The sequence below is a fragment of the Strongylocentrotus purpuratus genome, unplaced genomic scaffold (genome assembly GCF_000002235.5).
Source record: "Strongylocentrotus purpuratus isolate Spur 01 unplaced genomic scaffold, Spur_5.0 spur5_scaffold_4, whole genome shotgun sequence".
NCBI lineage: Eukaryota > Metazoa > Echinodermata > Echinoidea > Camarodonta > Strongylocentrotidae > Strongylocentrotus > Strongylocentrotus purpuratus.
In genome coordinates, this window is record NW_022145610.1 from 31315985 (window position 1) to 31336018 (window position 20034).

The 20034-nt window shown below is 37.5% G+C and overlaps 1 long non-coding RNA gene across 2 annotated transcripts; it reads left to right on the forward strand.

The window, feature by feature from the left end:
* Window positions 1-5565: 5565 nt before the first annotated feature.
* On the forward strand, window positions 5566-19687 carry LOC115929386. Of its 2 annotated transcripts, none has more exons than XR_004066460.1 (3): window positions 5566-6163; window positions 12251-12359; window positions 19333-19687. It is a non-coding gene; the product is annotated as an uncharacterized LOC115929386 (long non-coding RNA). The 2 variants fall into 2 exon arrangements; XR_004066459.1 differs by having other exon boundaries at window positions 19330-19686.
* The last annotated feature ends 347 nt before the right edge of the window (window positions 19688-20034 follow it).

Genomic DNA, 20034 nt, shown 5'->3' on the forward strand with positions numbered 1-20034 from the left:
TACGGTCAGTCCCTCCATCTCTCTATTGTTCTACTAAATACTGTTTTCTTTTTATTACCATGTATAGCCTATTTTCGTAATACAGAAAAGCTTTGATTTCGGGGAATCCATATAATCTTCTGTTCCATAAGCGATATATCAAAATGCTTATTCTCATAATATTGAAGTTTGGACCCATTAAATTCTAGGAATTCAGGAACTTCTATACCAGCTATACATTATACTTCACCCGAGACGAAAGTGGCTAATTAAAATTAATAAATTGCAAAAGGTCAGTGATATGGCAAGGATTCGAACCCCGTACCGATTGATATAATTATACTGGGCCACTACAACTATACAATCTTCGATTTTCTTCAGGCCATTTAATGTTCTTTGTGGGTTGATATTTTCCTTTAATACGTGTCACTAGCGTATACATGGTTAGGAGGAAGTGCCGAGAGAAAGAGAAACGAAATGGAATTGAATTTGTCGCAGCTGGTATCGTTTTGCCGGGGTGACATCTGGCTCCATATTTAAAAAGCTATGATCATAATCATCATCACGCAATGATGGTATTGAGGAGATCGGTATGGGGTGGGGAGGGGGGGGGGGGGGGGGGGAGTCGGGGTTGGAGCCGGGAAATGGTTGGTGGTGATGGTGGGTGGGGGTGCAGGTTATAATTATTGTGTGAAATACGGGAAGAGGTCTGTGGTATTCCTTAAAAATATCAGATTTATGGTGTCGTATCAACAGACTTTTGTGCTTGTCAATTTACCACAATTTTAATAAGTATTCCATGCAGACACATCCAAAGAGTATATTGTGGATGAAGAAGTATACAATGGTTGAGAGGGGGATGGAGGGATAACTAGCAAACGGAGAACAAGAGGAAAGAGGAAAGAGGCAATGAGAGAGAGAGAGAGAGAGAGAGAGAGAGAGAGGCCCGGGGGTAGAAGAGAGCAAGGAAAAGCGGGCAGAGGGAAAGAGAAAGAGAAGAAAGTAAAAGATAAGACAGCGAAGGAGGCACATAGTCGTTGCATAACAGTAAACACCACTTATCAAATTAAACAGACCCTACTGTCACCACCACCACCATACCTCCACGCCAACTGGGGTCTACAAACAAAGACTATCCACTCCAAAGACCACCACAACCCCTCCCCCCCCCCCGATCATCACCATACAGCGTACATGGTTACCATGGTATTAGATGAGAGACGGACTCGGTTGATCGGATGTCCCGTTCGTAGATACCCACCTGTCACCCCCTTCATCGACTGTCCGAAGTCTTTGTCTCACCCTCCGACCTTTGTCAACAAACCTAAGAATTGAACAACGAAAGACAACGTCTATAACTTGCATCATCTGGACTATCCAACATTTTATAGCGCTTAGAGACTTCGGTAGTAAGCGCTTTATATAAGCAACGTTTTTATTATTATTATTATTACTACTATTTTTTTTAAAGAAGAGAAAGGAGATTTAAAATGCCATAAATCTATTTCTACGTCTCGACGTGCTTGTACAATAGATACTTATGTTACACTTTTAAAAGTTTTATTTCAATGTTTGATTGTTTCCCCCTTAATTTTATATAGTAAAGTATCTTTTTGTAAATATATTTGGGTCAATCTTGTCAATTTTTGTTTGTCTTCAATTTTCAGCAAAGTATCATATATTTTAGGCTTTGACAACTCCTGATGCTATTTGAAATTCTAAATTTTGCTAAACACACACATAATACGTACACTCCACATTTCCACCCAGATCTCCTTGTCTGGCGGTGTCGCTCTATATCCTAAATATCTCTTCCTCTCTCCTGCTCTCTCCCCCTTTCTCTTGAATATTGTTTTCCTTGAATCTATTTATCTAAGTGACGGTATCCATTCTTTCAGCTTTCAAATCACACACGATAATAAATGGCGCGAGGTGGAAGAAAAAAAGAAGCAGAATTTTTGACAAAAGTACCCTAATCATTTTGCACTTTGGCTTGTCAGTCCATGAAGTGATGTTACGTAATCCATCACTATGGTAGTAACAAGCGAACAAATTTACACGGAGGAGGGAGACAACAACACAAAAACATCCCAATGTTGACGGCAATTGCTCAGACAATACAACCACCGGGCCGTGTTATTATGTCCCATAAAAGAGATAGATATTACCCGGAGCGTTGCTAATCTAAAACGTCGAGGCTTTAAAATGGCACGCGAATGACAAGTAGTCGTGAACAAGAGACATTTTCTATTGAGGCTCAATGCTTGGTAGCCTACATAGGATGAATGTAGTTCGACTTTTCCCCATTGATGTAAAATGGCATAACATCGCTATTTTACTAATAACTAGATTCTGTAAGAGAGGAATGAATTTGACATGTTCTTATTATCCTCAGATTGAGTTCCACAACTCCCCATCTCTATACCAGTGTAAGTGAAATCGTTTGACAATGGATTTTTTTTTACGCTTTGTGAGAACTATCTTTATAGCAATGAAGTAGTGTAAGGTAACTGAAACATTCCTTTCTAATTAAAAAACAAGTAATTAAAGATAATCAGAATTCGAATTATTGCGGCAATTTATACAAGAAACAAAACAGCACTGCATTGGTGTTGATGTAGGCTTCTGTGAAATTTAAGGGTCTGTCCAATAAGACTATGCTCATGTACTATTGTCTTGGAAGCCTTTGATGAGCCAATCAAATTGAGAGAACAATAGAGCGGCAGGTGTCCGCGCGTGCCACAATAAAAGATTCAAAACAAACGTAGGATGGAAAGCCAAGAAACAACAAAAAAGGAGAAAATCCAAGCTAGGGGTAAAAACGAACAGGAAGAAGAAGAAGAAGAAGAAGAACTAAAAGAGGAAGAGAAGAAAGATGAGGAAAAAGAAGAAGAAGAAAAAGAAAAAGAGGAGGAGGAGGACGAGGAATAGGAATAATTTGTTTATGTTAACAGAATAATAAACTTTAGTTTCTATAATTATGTTCTTTTTAATTTTCATTTTTGCTACTCTATTCATTGTGAAGATTTTTTCTTCTTCTCTTTTCTACTTCTTCCTGATTTGCATTTCGGTGATGTCAAAGTGGTATGGATTTAGCGAAGACGATTAAAACGTATAAGACTCCACTTCAGAAACACGCCTTTTGACGCAGAATTAAAGCTTGTCATACTCATTAATCTTACCCAATTCCACCCTAGGGACCCATTCAAACTTAATCCCCAGCAATCTCCAGCAATCCCCAGCTTCTTTGATTTGAAAGAAGGATCACCAGTGCATCTTTAATGAATAAAGAAAGAAAAAGCGGCGTTACAAGAACTCGGTAAGCAATTTTGTTCTTGTCTTGCACAAAGATTTGCGTTTTGTTTGTCCAAATTCCGCGCGTCGCCGGACGCGACCGACACAATCCGTTATTTCCCGTGTTTAAAATTTCATGTGACGGTTAAGTGGGCGCACGCGCGTGTGTACACCGTCTTACTATGGCTTTAAGCCCCACACAAGGGGTTGTTAATTTTAATCCAATCTATGTTTCAAACACTGTCCTTGTTTGTCGTGTGTTTTAAGAAAATGAAACCGTGCATGTGAAAGAGAGGGTTGTCTTTGAAAAAAATGGGTTTGTAAATGAATCTTACATCTTAGCCTATAAAGGAGGATGAAAGTCCGCATAGTCATTGCTGCTAGCATGATTGTAGCCCATTTAGGGGCTATATCGCTGTGTTGATGTTGTAATTGAGAATATGCAGATTTCATGCGTCTTGTGTTGTAAAAGATATATCTGGATAAAGCGTACATAATCAAGGCGTATGAAAACTATTTGTAAAAGCAACGTACATGTATTCGCGATATCCCCCTCTCCCCCCCCCCCCCCCCAAAAAAAAAAAAATTAAAAAAAATTAAAAAATAAAACAAATACAGAAGAAGATACATTTACATTAAGTGGGAAGAATAAATAGGTCATTGTATTTTTCTAAACTTTCTAATACACAAGAGCCATTTACGTATTTTGATGATATTTATACTCGTGAAACTGAATTAACGTCACTCGTTATTGAACTTAAAGAAATATGTCCTAGTTTTGAAATCGATGTTTATGTATAATTAAACATCATTTGAAGCCTTTTCAAAGAGGGATCTAGACGACCTTTTCAACATCTCATCGTCACCATGACAACATTATCGCTGACACCAACATGATGTAGCATATTATTATGTGGTCCAGTCTCCTCGGCTTTGTTTTATCATGGACCTAGCTTCAACCCAGCCGTGTGTTTCTCACTTTTTAGCTTTTGTTTCCTCCAGTATTCATCGCTAACGCGTTTTTTTCCACCCGACTGGGTTTCAACGTTTGGCCCTGTTTTTCTCTCCTCCATTTTTTCTCTCTCTCTCTCTGTATTGTTTACCACCTTTTTCAGAAAGTTGAGTCAGGCGTAAAAGCGCACGCGCCGCCGCTCGAGAGAAAAAAGCCAAAGAAATTGTAAAAAAAAAGAAAGACTCATTCGACCAATAATACTTGAATATGAACGGAAGCAATAGCAACATGAATTTTCCCCTTTTTCCAATGGTATTGGTCTCTCTAAAACTACTTTACAAAGAAAGCTAACTATTGTCCTTTTTGTGTATACGATTGCTTCAGCGAAAACAAAATTCAGGGCGTTTCACGGGTTAGATGCTGGTGAAAAGTGTTTTTTATTGGAGCATATTGAAACTTTTATTGTAATCATGTCATATTTGCAAACGAAAAGTGTGAAACAAAAGACATAACGGTTCATTATATTATACCATCCATACTTTTAAATTTACTGAGAAATGTTTCAAGATTTAACAAGTTTGTCTCCTTTTCTGAAGTGATTAGATTGCAAGGAATGGTTTACATGTTATCCCTTTATTACAAAAAAAATCTATATATTAACCAGTTATACACTGTGTAATGGTGATTGTAGTGGTGGTTGAGATGATGGGAGTGGGAATGGTGGTGGTTATTGGGATGGTGCCGGTGGTGGGGAAATTGGTGGGGATAGTGGTGGTATTGGTGCTTGAGCTGCTGGTGGTGGTGATGGGTATAGTGGTGATGTTTATGATAGTTGTGGTGGGAATGGTGGTGGTGGTTGAGGTGGTGGTGGCGGTGGTTTAGTATAATTGTATTGGTGATGGCCTTAATGGTGGTGGTGGATATAATGGCGGAAAATATGGATGATGATGGTTAATAAAATGTTCTGAAATCTTTAAGGGAAACTAAATTGAGACAGAGGTGTGACCAACAAAAATAGAAAAGACACGAAGAAAGCGATCTTTACTTTGATTTAATTAATACAAACTCGATGGCGTAAAACAATTTTTTTTTTTTTAAAGAAAATGAATTTAGAAAGGAGAGAGATTTGGAAAGGAAGAGGGAAAGAGACAGTGGTACATGAGTACACTAAGGATGAGTGAGAGAGGGAGAGAGAGAAGTGGTTGGGGGGGGGGGTAGAGAGAGAGAATTCCCTCTAATACATCAGTCCTCGAAGCTCACCGCCAATATAGCTGTCTCGTCCAATATTACACCGAGCACAGCCAATAGGAAACGTCCGCCTCCCAGCGAACTCGCTCGCATGTTCTCAAGCCGGTGCCGCGGCTGGACTTCCCCTACCCATCTCCCTCTTATTTCCCTTCTCTGTCATTTTCCGAGGGACTCCGTCTCGCGATAACCCCGAGAGCGACACGAATAGATCGCAGCCTTCTCCTCGCTTCATTCATCCGATCGCGCGCTTGGAAAGAGGAGCTCATCCAAACATCCTCGCATCGCTCTCGCATCAGCGACACAGCCAGGCAAACGGGGTTCGGTGCAATACTCCATGACCACCTTCATTCTAATATCCTCAACTTCACCATCAGCATCACCACCGCTGTCCTCTTAGTACACCCGTGATCCTCGGTTTTCTTTTTAATTACTTTCCACGAATCATTAATAACCCATACCGTACTAGATGATCTACACGCCGCCACAGGATTGGTGTTAGTGGTATACAACCCATCGCGGAGCATCAGAATGCTAAATTAGTACCATACTATGTACGTCTTGTAGTTAATTGCCATTCGGAATATTCTCATCGTGTCCATATTACTGTGAACGAAACACCTTCAACTTTTCCTGGAACTTTTACTTTCTGCGAAGGATTGTGGACTATTAATTAAATCGGATCTTGTTCAGGTAAGCACTTATTTGCCCGCCGGTTTTTTTTCACCCGTTGTAATACTCTTGAATTATATTTTTGTTTTAAACCTGGTAAAGGATAAATAATATATTTTACTCCGGCCTATTTTGGTGGCATTCATATCATGTAACTCTGTCTTCTTTATTTTGTCTTCCAATTTCAAAATGCGAAATTCTTCTTTTAAATGTAATCAGTTTGACAACTGATTTAATGTTCTGATTTAATTCACGGTTTTTCGATTTAACATTTAATTCTGTGTTTTCCTTTAGCGATGTATCCAACGTAAGTTTATTCTTATGAATTTACCTTACGTGCTCAAAATTAATCATTAAATGTCTGTTAATAATTTCTAATTATGAAATTAATAAGCGGAGATTAAAAATGTGCTTTACGCTATCCCGGCTATCACAAATGCATTGGATTCCATTCATGAGTGTATGATACATGTTGATGTTAATGTCAGGTTATCAAAGAATTGATTAATAAAGGGAGAACAAAAAATCATTTTGAGTAGTAGTAATTCATTTAATTCAAACCAATAGAAACCAGTCAGTAGGTTATACTTCGAAATCAAATCCTTTTCATAACATGTTCATATTTCACACACAAAAATTAATAAATCCACCGTCTACGTCATTCAAACTACTACTTGACGCGTTCTCAGTTAATTGTTGATTTATAGCATTCGAGGTCTCCCCAAATTTTGACGTCACAATTGTGTAATTAAAAACGTGAATCGTTTTTAATAACCACTAACGACCCATGCAATCAAAACAGGTGCCTGGGTACTCACTGTACTTCCACTTCTGATCTTGCCACAGTCAATAAAAAGACAATTCGAATTGTTTTAGCATTGTCAATTATCTTGTCATCATCATATTTCTTTTTCTTTATTCTCACTCCTCTTTGTACAAGATCATCATCATGTATGATGATGTTTTAATCGCAACTACTTAAAAATGGTTTTTCAGTTTGAACAAGCGCTTAACCAGACGTAGAACGCATTGTGTTAATATAGCATCGGTAATTGTCTGCCAAACATTATCAATCAAACGCAATGAAACGTTATGCATAACAAATTGGTTTTAAATATTACGCGCGCTTTTTCAAAACGCTACCACCCTTTGGCATTTGGAATCGCATAAGAACCAGTGAAAAGACCAAATTAAATTACCCTTCAAAATGCTACAAAAATGTATTAATCTGTTTATTTACAAACCAAAATCATCCAACAAGAAAACAATGGCTCAATCGAAGAAAAAAAACATTGGATATAATCAGAGCGTGACTTACCGATGAATAGATTCGTCGCCAGAGATATAATATTCATGGACAGAATAATGTGGACTGTATATTCCTTTGTATCATGTATCTATTTTAACCATATCGAATTATGATTTTCATTGCCAAAAACATATTCGCTGATCATGGAGGTTGAAGCATTTTGTGTTTCAATCTGTTAAAACTATTTGACAAAGAAAAAGTCCATGGAATTTTACTGGTTTCAAAATGACAGTTTTAATACGATTATATATTCTTACTTCGATATTTACGTTAAGATGAGTTCTACCTTGAATGTCATTAGTTTCTGTTGCATAAGAATATTTCACAAAAGCTACTACTAGTAATACTTTACACCTTAATTATACACGTAAGAACTTTTTTCTTTTAGACAACATATTTTTAGTCCACAGTGGTGCCTTGCATGTGATATAAATGATTGCCATTTCTAATCCTATGGGCGACTCGATGATATAAAAGTGCATTTCATTATAAGTCACAAGATAGTCCTATTATGACGATCAAGTTTTGTCTCACCTATTCTTTTTTGTGATTGTGAAAGACATCGAGAATGTCATCTTTCCTTAACCAATTTATTGCTTGAAATAAGTAGAAAGGTAACACTTTTTGTGATGACAAAAAAGGAAAGAAAGAAACATTTTGTAAGACTGAGCTTTGTTTTATACGTCACGTATACTGCCCTATAATTTCTTTGTTTGATTTTCCCTTTCTTTCATATGGAGCTTCAAAGTTGAAACAAGCCAAATAGAGGGGCACAATTGAATTGCCTCGTAAATTTTAAGTATTTACTATGATCTCTCCTGTTTGCTTAAGTCGTACTTATAGTTTACACCATGTTTCTACGTATAAACATTTTCGCCCTCTCGATAAATACAAGACGTGTGAAAAAGGCGTACGCTTGGCAGAAAACAAACAGTTTGAGCAAACGCATGCGATGCCAGCCACCTCACGAATTATGCGTTCACTTGGGGCCTTTTGAAAGCTGAAAACTTTATTTGACATATTTCCTTTTTTTGAGAAAACCCTCCGAATGCATGAATGACATTTTCACCCCGCCAAGTAGCTATAATGTCAATGAACAGCTAGGGTGATGTACAAATGTGACACTTTTTTAGAAATGATTGTAATACTATTTCAACATCAGTCGTCTAGGGAGGAGCATTCAATGTTAAAAGGTGATGATCGTTCGTATTATGAACTATGTACAGCGTTAAGCTGTTTTAACACAAAGACATTCATAAGGTTAGGCCGAAATAATTGTTCCTAAAACGTCCTTATGTTTTCATAGCCCACAATTTTATCTAAATGATGATTTGGTTCCTTAATTTTAGGATGATTTTTAAAACCATTCCTGAATTTAATTGCTTCAAAATTTGTAAATGAGTTTTCCTAGAATTTCAAATACAATTTGATCTGAATGTCATCTATAATGCATTCTGATTATTAAAATGATATAAATTTTATGAATTCTGTATCATATTTAATGGCAACGTTCCTTTAGGGGAAGGAACAAATGAGGACACAAGCTTCCATGTATTCTCAAGGAAATTCTTTCGAAGCCAAATGATAGACATGGGAAAAATATACTTCTCCTTTATCCATCAAATACAAGAAATAGCACAACAAATATAAAAAGCAAATACATATTGTAGCTACATAATTTTTTGTCCCCCATTTGTTAGGAAAAAAAGCGCCATCTGTCCTTGAATACACAGACGATCGATTTGACTTTTGATCGATATTTTATGTGTATTGATCGGTGATCGCCAGTGAACAAGGTTCCCAAGTCGGAAAAAACAAACAAAAAATGACAAATATGATTATGGAGGGCATACATTGTACACATGGGGACTGAAGTGGTAGTGACAATTTAAGAGGGACCCTACAGCATAAATGGCTATTTCCCAGCGCTGTTCAATTATCTCTGATTGCAATGTGAATTATTTGAGATATTTATTGAAAGCATTACGTCCTTTGCAGTAATTAGACCCACCTGTTCCTTTTTATGTGTGTAACAGAATACTACTGGATAAAATGGACAGTCTAGAAAGGGACAGAAGTTATATTAATAGATTGAAGTTCTGTCCATATCTTAATCACTATGTTAATACAAATTACGATTATTTTCATGAATATGAAAACGAGAGGTTCTGTCATGTTCAGCAAGAGTTCTGACTCAATGTGGTATCTTTTTCTATCCTTACATTTTGTCTTCAAGATTATAAACATTGACTCAATAATTTTTCTCTCATATTCATCCATCTGTATTTCCAAATTGTGTTTATTTCTCTATTTATTTCCCAATTTGTCCTAGATATTTACTTTTATATCTTATTGAACAAATTGATCCTTCCAAATTCCATTTTTTTGTCTGCGAGGTCTCTTTGTATCACTCTCATCATCTTTTTCTATCTCTTTTCATCTCGTTATACTTCATCTGATTACTCTATCACTCTATCTCTCTATCTATCTCTCTATCTCTCTATCTATCTCTCTATCTTTCTATCTTTTATTCTCTCAATCTCTTTCTTTCTAGCTCCCTTCTTTTCAACTCTGCCTCGTTGCTCTCTCTCTCATGTTCTGTCCTCGTCTACTCTATATAATTCTCATACATGCATTCTAAATTCTGTACCATTTCGTAAATGAATTTCTGAATAACATTACACGAAATGAGAAGGTGGAGCATTCCATGATCCAGAGCTACATAGAATGACAAAATCCAATTTTTATTGATAGTGATGTAAATTATGCATTAAAAATATCCACTTAAAAAACGGTAATCACTTAGCTACGGTTGATGAAAAGAAAATGATGTCAATCAAGAAATGACATTACACGTCGGCCTTTTACACAAAATGTTTCCAATTCATTGACGAGTTATTGTAAAGGTCACTTCATTTTCGATTAGAGAGAGGTATAATTTTGTCATAACATAATACAACATATTGCCCGACAAAGAAATGTGTTTGAGGCGAGGCAGAGTGATCCACGAAGTGTTGTCCGAAATGATATTCCACATGATATAATTAACCTCCGTATACAACAGTGAAAATGAGAAGGACTGAATTATATAATTTTCTCTTGTTTGTAAATATTTCACAACAAGAAACATACCATAGGTACTGTGTACATATTCTGAAACAACAAATACTAAAGGAGAACTTCAGCTTTGGGCTACGTTTCACAGTGAAAATAGACAGAAATTAAGAGTGATTAATTATTGCAGTGGAGTGCTATACATTTTGTTGCAAACACTGGCGCTTTAATAAGCGCGAGTGAATTTCTGAACTTTTTGTTGTTAATAGATGTAGATTATGTTAATTAAGTTTATGGCGTGTATATAAGCTTTGCAATGGTTTTAACCATACTTACATGAAGAAAAAAGATGACAAGAATGAATATTAAAGATTGGATGGGAAATATCAAGGATTACAGTTAAAATTGCTCGACCATAATAGCTTTAATGGGAGAGAAGGGGAAAGATGGGGGCGGAGAGAGAGAGAGAGAGAGAGAGAGACAGACAGAGAGAAGGAGAAGAGGGTAGTATGAGAGAGATGGATTGTAGGAAAGACATAGAAGAACTTCACTTTGTCTCTATACAATGCTTCCTCGATTTTGGAGTATCAATCGTCTCTATATTGAGATTGTATTTTGGTAGGGAAATAAATAGAGAGAGATGGGAAGAGAAAAACATAATGGTTTGATGTAGCTATAGTAAAGGAGAGAGATAGATAAAGAGAGAAATGGAAAGAATAAAAAATAGGCAGAAAGACGCGAACAAACCAGTGAGATAGAGAGAGAAGGGTAGGGGAGGCAGAGAACGGGATAGATGAATAGTGGAGTAGAGAGGGGAATATATAGAAAGGGCAACGAAACAAGAATTGAAAGCAGCGCAATGCATGGGCCGCTGCTTGGTGTTACGCCTTGCCGCCTCCATGCACCTGCAACCCGCCTCAAGCTCCGGGGAAGGCGATGGACGGAGCAGGTGTTTCTTACAAGCGCTGCTGCTGTGTGCGGCACACATTCAATGGACCCAATACAAAACTCGAATGCATGGAGAGGGGGAAAAATAGAAAACCGGGGACTGACTGAAACTAGCATCAAAACACAACTAAAATCATACATACATGTAGGATTGCACTTTGTATGGATGTAATGCACGATTCTACAGAGTACGTCTACATATAGACTGGTCATATAAAACAAAATAGAGACAATGTCTGACAAAATGTGCGACGAATGGTTTTTATTTTCTGAATTTTTCAAATATATGAATAGGGCCATGATAATCGAATCAATATTTGATAATTTTGGGAGACGTCATTGATAGAGTTACCAATCTATCAATTTAGAGTCTGCAACTCATCGAAAACGCTTGCTTGTAATGTAAGTAAAGAGCATTTTAAACCATAACCCTATATAACACATACCATACCAAAGAACCGGAAATCACATTTCGTTAAAATATTCATGTAAAACCATATTCTAGCCCCTTTTCTATATATAAGCCTATACACTAGTGCGCATACACCATCAAAAACAGCTTTCTTCTAATACTCATCCTATTCGTCTTTGCATTGAAAGCCACCAATTAATTATCTAGAAGTAGATTATTTTAATTACTCCTTTTGTGTGTAAAGATCTAGACAAAATCAAAATGTCTTTTCATAATTGCGATTAAATTAGTTTTCTGGCTGACTTAATTCAGCTTCAACAGCCGCGGGTTTGTACCATGACACCTTCATTATTTTCTGAATATTGCCTTTTCTTTATTTTTCCAGGTGCTATAATATTCGCTGCTTCCTTGACCTGGTGAGGAATACACAGAAGCCACGATGAAAGTTGAAGAAACTGCACTGAGTCCCACCAGCGAAAATGGGTCTGCAGCAGGTAAGAACAAGAACATTTCACACGTTTAACACCGAACGGTGCTGAGATTAACACCGAAACAATTATTGTTTGTCGTAATAGCTAAAGGAAAGGGGCAAGGGCTAATCACCTAAGTTATTCATTATGTTGTTATTCCATTAATTCGATTTTAACACGATACCATACACTTAATTAAGGGTAATTGGATGTACACCAAAACCAATACTGTTTCTATGGTAGCTAAGCATATTTGAGTGTTAATGCATATAAACCCATGCATTGGTCATGTAAATGCTTAATGGTAATACAAACCCGTGTACTTTTCGGTATTCGGTGTCAATACATTCTAAATCCATGGATCTTCCTTTAAATGCATTCCCAAAACCCATCATGATTTTACATCACTACAGACACACAGCCTCAGGTGTCACTTCAACACCTGTGTATACACCTTAAGGGTGTTAGGATGCCCCATGGTGTTCTGTGATTTCATGAGCTAATCGATTTATAAATAGTTTGCCCTTTTAGTCACCTATTGTAGCTTTAAAGGTCGGCTGGTTTTAAGAAAAGGTCGGTTGGTGTTAAGAAAAGGTCATTCATTTTCTCTGAACTAGATCTCACCAACCTCACACAATTGACATCGAGAACCACATTTTGGTTACGCTCCAAAAATTGTTGAAATTACATTAGAATGATACCAGCCTCTTTGTACATACATATTCAGAATAATACAGTTTAATATGAGATACCTCCATATGAAAACGTGATTCTAACATTTCTAACTTTAAAAGGAACATTATAACGATAAAATGTCTTCGCGAGAGTGTATTGAGATAATTAATGGATAGTGATGTTTTGTTAACGCTTTCAGTGACGAAGTGGATGTACACGTATCTCATAATAAATGAAAAAATCTTCAGAATATTGATTTTGTTCATATTTCGTAAGACAGATTCTCAAATTACAAGGACGCAAAGTCTTTCGAGAAATTTACACAAGGGAAACTTCAATACCATATTGCATGTTCCATAGTAATTATGTTCGGTGTAGGTAAATACGTCATTGTAAATTTCGCCCTTTTCAATGATGGGCACAGCTATGACAATTGACTTGCTTTTTCGAAACTTTATTTTTCGAAAGTCTTTGCGATCATGATAATAGTTTCTAATTCATTTCTATCATCAGATATCGAGAGAGAGAGAGAGAGAGAGAGAGAGAGGGAGAGAGAGATAGAGAGAGGGAGAGGAGATGGTAGTATAGAGGGATGGGAGGGATAATTAACTTTTACATTTCCACAATCATCGTCACCATTTAAATCTTGTCAGCACTCACGATTTATTTTCATCTTCGTCAATCAATGAAACCCCTTCTCCCATCCCCCATTAGACCCCTTCCATCTCAGTGTCTTCTCTGTGGATAGGTGGCATTTCTTCTTCTTTCTTGTGCTTACATCCCCTAAAAACATCCTCAACCCAGATGGTTCTGGTCTCAAAAGTTTATGATCAAAGATTGCTGCCCCGTTAATGAGAATTAAATAAAGATTGGAACGGGTGCGGAGTGTCCGTCCTAATTTGCCTGATGCGCTTAGGATGAGGTCTTGAACTCCTGAGCGCGGGGATGGGTGCGCACTGGTGCGTGGAGCATTCACGGCTCATCGGAGTGTGACGGTTAGAGAGCGAGAGATGGAGAAAGAGAGAAAGAGAGAAAGATAGAGAGAGAGAGAGAGAGAGAGAGAGAGAGAGAGAGAGAGAGAGAGAGAGAGAGAGGGGGGGGGGGGGGGGTGGGGGTGAGAGGAGGAGCAAACTGAATGTAAAGACACGAAGTAAATGAGTCCGTTAAAAGGACCAAATCCACAATGAATATGTATACCTTCTATGATGTGTACCTTCATACATAATATTATGGAGAGAGAGAGAGAGAGAGAGAGAGAGAGAGAGAGGGAGGGAGAAGGGGGTAAAGAGATGGCAAATGGGACTGCTGACAAAAGAGAGGCAGAGAGGCAGAGAGAGTCAAGTGATAGGAGAGAGAGAAAGAGATAAAAGAGATGGAACATTAAGGAGCTTGAGGGGGAGAGAGAGACAAGTGATAGGAATTGAGAGAGAGAGAGAGAGAGAGGGGGAGGGAGACAGACAGAGAGAGACAGAGACGGAGACGAAGGGATAGTAGAGAGAGAGAGAGAGAGAGAGAGAGAGAGGGAGAATAGATGTCAAAAGATGATAGTCCCAGTCATGATATTTTTCTATCCACGTACCAGCACCACGAGCCACCAGACGGCTGCGAATCCAATGAATATCAATTTACACGAGTGGCTATTCATTCAATTACTCGTAATTCATAAGTGGCCTGTGAAAGATGGCTTTATTACCAAAACATATCCTCAAAAATCCATTGTACATACGCACAGCCGGTACGATGAGCCTCAAAATGTATATTAATTTGTAGATAATGATTCATCTTTCGCATTGAAATGCTGCTATACTGAAATGTGAGCTTAGGTGATACAAACACGAGTTCCTGGTGGACCATACGTCGAAAGGTGAACGTCAGTTTAGACGTTGCCTACCTGACAATAGGCATCATGTACATCTACATGTATAAACAGTATAATACTCACATTTTCTAAAAGTATTTGCATCATTGTAATCTTCTACTTCTACAATTATCAAATCCTCTTACTCATTTTTTTGTTGTTGTTGATAATCTAAAATATACACTTTATGCGACACCCAGTTCATTACTCTTTCATTCATTAAGTAATGTAGATACTTTCATCACGATGTTAATTGATATCTATTATCTTTGCAATTATCAAATCGTTCCCGAAAATTGATATTACTGACCTGAAAAATGTAATACACAGTCATGTATGAAGACAAAATTGATAGTTGGAAACTATTTTGTTCTTCTTTTCTTTGTCTTTTAGATTTATTCATGTCTTTTCACTTCTATTCCACAACGTCATGTCCAGTATATAGTTTTAATTCATCACCTTCAAAATTGACCTGGTCTTAGAAAACGCCATATGATATCACCGAAAATTATTTTTGATCGGTCATCTTGGAGTTCGATCGAAGTCACCAGGCCAGCTAGGGTTTGCTTTCTTTGTTCAGCCACATGCTACTTTCACATCGGGCAGCACACGATTCACAAGAACCTATCATCCTCTTAAGGAATAGAAACAACATGGCTCCGCATATACTTGATGTTAGGGATTTTAAAGAGAAGGTTGAGTTTTGGTAAAGGTGGAAATAATTTGCGGCCTTTCTCATTCCTTTTAAGTAATGTTGGAAGGAAATTGCAGAAAAAATACCCCTGGAAAAAACACGATTGCTCTTCGAATGCCATTATATTCGAAATGTGACGAATTAAAATCTTGCACAATTTATCGTTGACGAAAAATTAATGTTATATAAATGTAAATGTTTATATTGTATTCCAGCATTCGAATTCTCATGTACAGTGCATGTTACTTTCAGGAAGATAATGAGTCAAATTTTTCATTCGACTAATTAGATGATTCCAAAACATCACCGTATATACATCAATTTAGTACCAAACAATACTCAACCTTTTCCAGTTGCTTCCAGACAATTTCTTTCAAACTGCAATCGCATGGCTAGGACCCAACTTAATCTTTAAGGACCATTTTGAAGAATGAGAATAAAAAACACTCATCTTGCAGCTGACTGTGCCGCCGAACCGCTTACTGTTTCTATTCTGCGTGCACGCATCTTGTATTTTCGGACGCGTTACATCTTCGGACGGAGGAGCGTCGAACAACGACCCGCATCTCGACGTCCTTGGTTCTCTAATCGTATTTCTTAGTTTCCGAGATCGATGTGGAGTACACGCTTCTTCTTCGATTGATGAACATCGATCAGGCGATGACGGAATCATGGGTGACATCTTTTTGTTCAGTTCTGCTGTTTTCCGACTGCTTCCCTTCAAGTTTAACTATCCATCAGAGATTAAGAGTGCATGAAATTTTGTGTGCTGTACATAGAATTATTTTCAGTTGAATTGATGCATTTTAGGGGTATCTATTTGTGTTTAATACATCCTTTACCTCAAGATTGCTCTTCATATTAATTATCCTCTAAATGAGCAGCAATGTTGAATATAACAAAGACTTATACATTCAAACGATGTAATATTAAAGTCCACTGTTTGTTTACTATTCGAACTAATCATCTCGACAAAGCGGCTAATTATCCAAATTATCTGAATTACCAAAAACAAAAATGACCATTCCAAATTTAGTTGTAATCCCTTGCATATTAGATGAAATGACAAATAATTATGCTTAAAACACTGAAATATTCAAGTTACATCCATGGAAATGACCGCACTATAGGCCCAATGTTGATTATTAATAGTTCAACATGACCCAAAAGGGTGTAGTAAATGTTCATAATATGCACATACCTATTTAGATCCCTCCCCCATCTTTAGCTTAAGCTGATGCAGACATGTCGGCTTAACGTTTATTAGTGGCAGCGGTGGGATTTAATTAAAGTTCAAACGCACTACATTATACACGCACCCACTAGTACCATGTACACTATTACCATACAACCTGAATGGGAGAGCTCGATAAATAGACGTTTGCGACGGTACGTACGGTGCGAGGGCAAGAAACGATCGTCCTAATTTATGAGCGATGAAGTAGAGGAGCGGGGAAGATAATTCTTTCCTCGGATTTCAGCTCTTGTCCAATTTAATTCCATTCGATTGCAATGATGGTCGAATTTAGAGCAAGGCAACCGTATTTCTTACATGAAGATGAATGTTCTGAATGCCGAAGACCGATGTAAATTGCCCTGGCACGCAGGCGGGCGAGAGAGTGAGCTATCCTCCTGCTCTCGACTCGTTGATCCGCATTCATTGTGACTCGGTGTATCATAGCAATAAATTTAAGGACTGATCTCGCTTCTCAGTCTGTTCATGAATCATAACGCCAACCAGAATTTCATTTCTCCCCCAAAATGGCAAATTTATGGATAAAAATGTGACGTTGGTTGTAAATATTCTTCGTTTTACTACGATGCAAAAGCAGGAAGATAAAATGTTTAGGAAGATAAAAAGGGAAAGAAGCAATTAAACGTAACGTTTATTTTCTATAATATTGGATAGACAGGGAATTACAAATGTAGTGTTTTCCAGGTCATAAATATCCAGTTTATAATAATCTAAACGTCATTAAGAACACAACTTTCACATCTGATGGTCGTTTAAAAAAAGCAAGTTAACAATGATGAAATACAATTTATAAATGTTGGGGTGAGTGAATGCGTGAGAAAAGTAAAGTGATATAAGAAATTAGAAGATATGTAAAAAAAAAAAAATGCTAAAGACGGTATTTAATTAATGAAGGTTGCATACGTAGCATAGTCATTAGATTAATTCACAAGCCATAAAATATTATAGCAAGCACAGTAACTGCAAAAGCAAAAAACATAATAACCCCCAAATATTTGTTCTCCTTTTTGTACTCCCTTGTTCATCAACAAGTAATTCTGCTCGAGGCATATCAAGAAGAGAAAATAGGAGAGGAGAGAAGGGACAGTTGCAGAGGTACGGAGAAGGAGAAATAGAATAAGAGAGAGAGAGAGAGAGAGAGAGGGGGAAAAAGCTAGTATAAGAGACATTGAATGCCGACTCCGCTGTCTGTTACTAGTACCGCAAACCCAAATACAACCACTTCTCAATTAAAGGTGACAATTTTATTTTCTCGTCGACTATGGGGGCTCCTTAAACTCAAGAAAAAAAGAAGCAAAATCTTGTTACCATTGCAAGCCATCTAAGACCCTCGGGAAAACACCAGCACCAACTCGCGACATCCGAAAATATTGTTCTTGTCGATCGTAGCTTGCGGCCTATATGACGTTCACACTGTCGTATTCATATTACTTTAATGAAGTGGGGGCCATTTCCTAGCATGCACGTGCGTCTTGCAGTGCCGTCGTTACTGCGTTGTGGGGACGTGCCCGCAAATTCTGATGTACTGCTAGTGTGCAGATATTCATAAATCGTACCTCTATAAGAGAACATATGAAGAGAACAGTCAATAAGATATACTTTCTTCTTTCTTCACTTGTTTTTCTCTTCGTCACCACCATATTTTTCCAAAATTGCATTTCGGCTATTATTTTATCAAGTAGCCACACATTTATGAGTTCAGAGACGCGAGGATGTTTTTATAGCGTCCATAATGGGGTTCTCCTAATCGCATTTCGGTTCCCCCATATTGTAAAAACTATGTCAATAGTTGGTAATAGTATTGAATGATTTATGAAGAATATAGACATCGGAATGAAAAGAAAATTTAATCAAGAACTGCATGGACGGAGAGGTTCAAATATTTATTTTATTGCAGGAAAAGAAAATGCCGAAGAGTATCGCTAAAGGCGGGAAAATATCTTTGCTATTTTGAAGGAGCCACGAATATATATTTAAGTGCCAAGTTGCCAAACCTGTGCATATATCATTTTCTTACACTTACATATATTTCATTTGAGGCAATCTGCCAGATAATTCTTTTTGTATCATTTTTTTTTGTATCAAAATCAAGACACACACATAAGCTCACCAAAAAAACAACAACATACATTTGAAAACAGTATTACTTTGGTACTTTGCTGTTTACTGCATGGCATATAAATAATTATATCTCATTCCTTCATTCAGACACGGCAATGGTTTCGCTAGAAGCATGGTGCGGGTCATATTTCCATCAAATCGCAGTGATATTGCATGGCGAAGATGAACGTCTGCGAGGGAGGGTCAGATCGCTCTCAGAGACGTGTCAATTCTCTCAGTGAAATTAACATAACAATTTTCTTATCAGGTTGACAATTCCCTTTCCTCATTGGTTACTTAATAATATCAATTGTAATAATTCTATGTTGCAATGAAATGAAAGTACTGCAGAATGCAATCACTATGCAGAAATAAATGAAAACTTTAACTCTTTCTTTTCGCTGCTCCCCAGCAGGTCTCGCTACCAACGGAACCAGACCATCCAAGGAAATGTGCGCGGGGTGTCAGCGCGCCATCGATGACCGGTATCTCATGAAAGTAATGGATCACTGCTGGCACGAGCAATGTCTTCAATGCAGCGTCTGTAGAATAAGACTATCACACTCCTGCTTTGCCAGAGATCGCAAGTTATACTGCAAACTAGACTACGAAAAGTAAGTCCCGGTTTTTTGTTGTTGTATTTCTCGTATCATATTATTGTTCCCATTTGTTGTGACGTAATTTATTATGACGTAATTTATTGTGACATCGCAATGAAAACGTAATGGCCCGAATTCACAAAGGAGGTTTGTCGACAAACCTTGGTTTTCGTACGTCATGTGACTCGTTTTACGCGTTTTTTACAAACCTGGTTTGTAAAGAACAAAAGGAGGTTTGGCGAAACAAAAGGAGGTTTGAGCTCAAACCTTGCTTTGTGAATTCGGGCCAATGGCTCTCATATATAGCTCCACATGTATTAAATCTTTCAGGACCTGGCTTTACAGTCTCATTATGACAGATAACCGTAAAGATAATTAGAGTTATAAACCGTTTGCAAAATCGTTATTCTGAAGTTCAAGTGTACAAGGCATTGGATATCCGTCTTACCTATCCTATCTTACCGATTTATTATGATGAGCTACAGAACCGATTTCTCGGGATCGATGGCATCGCAGCA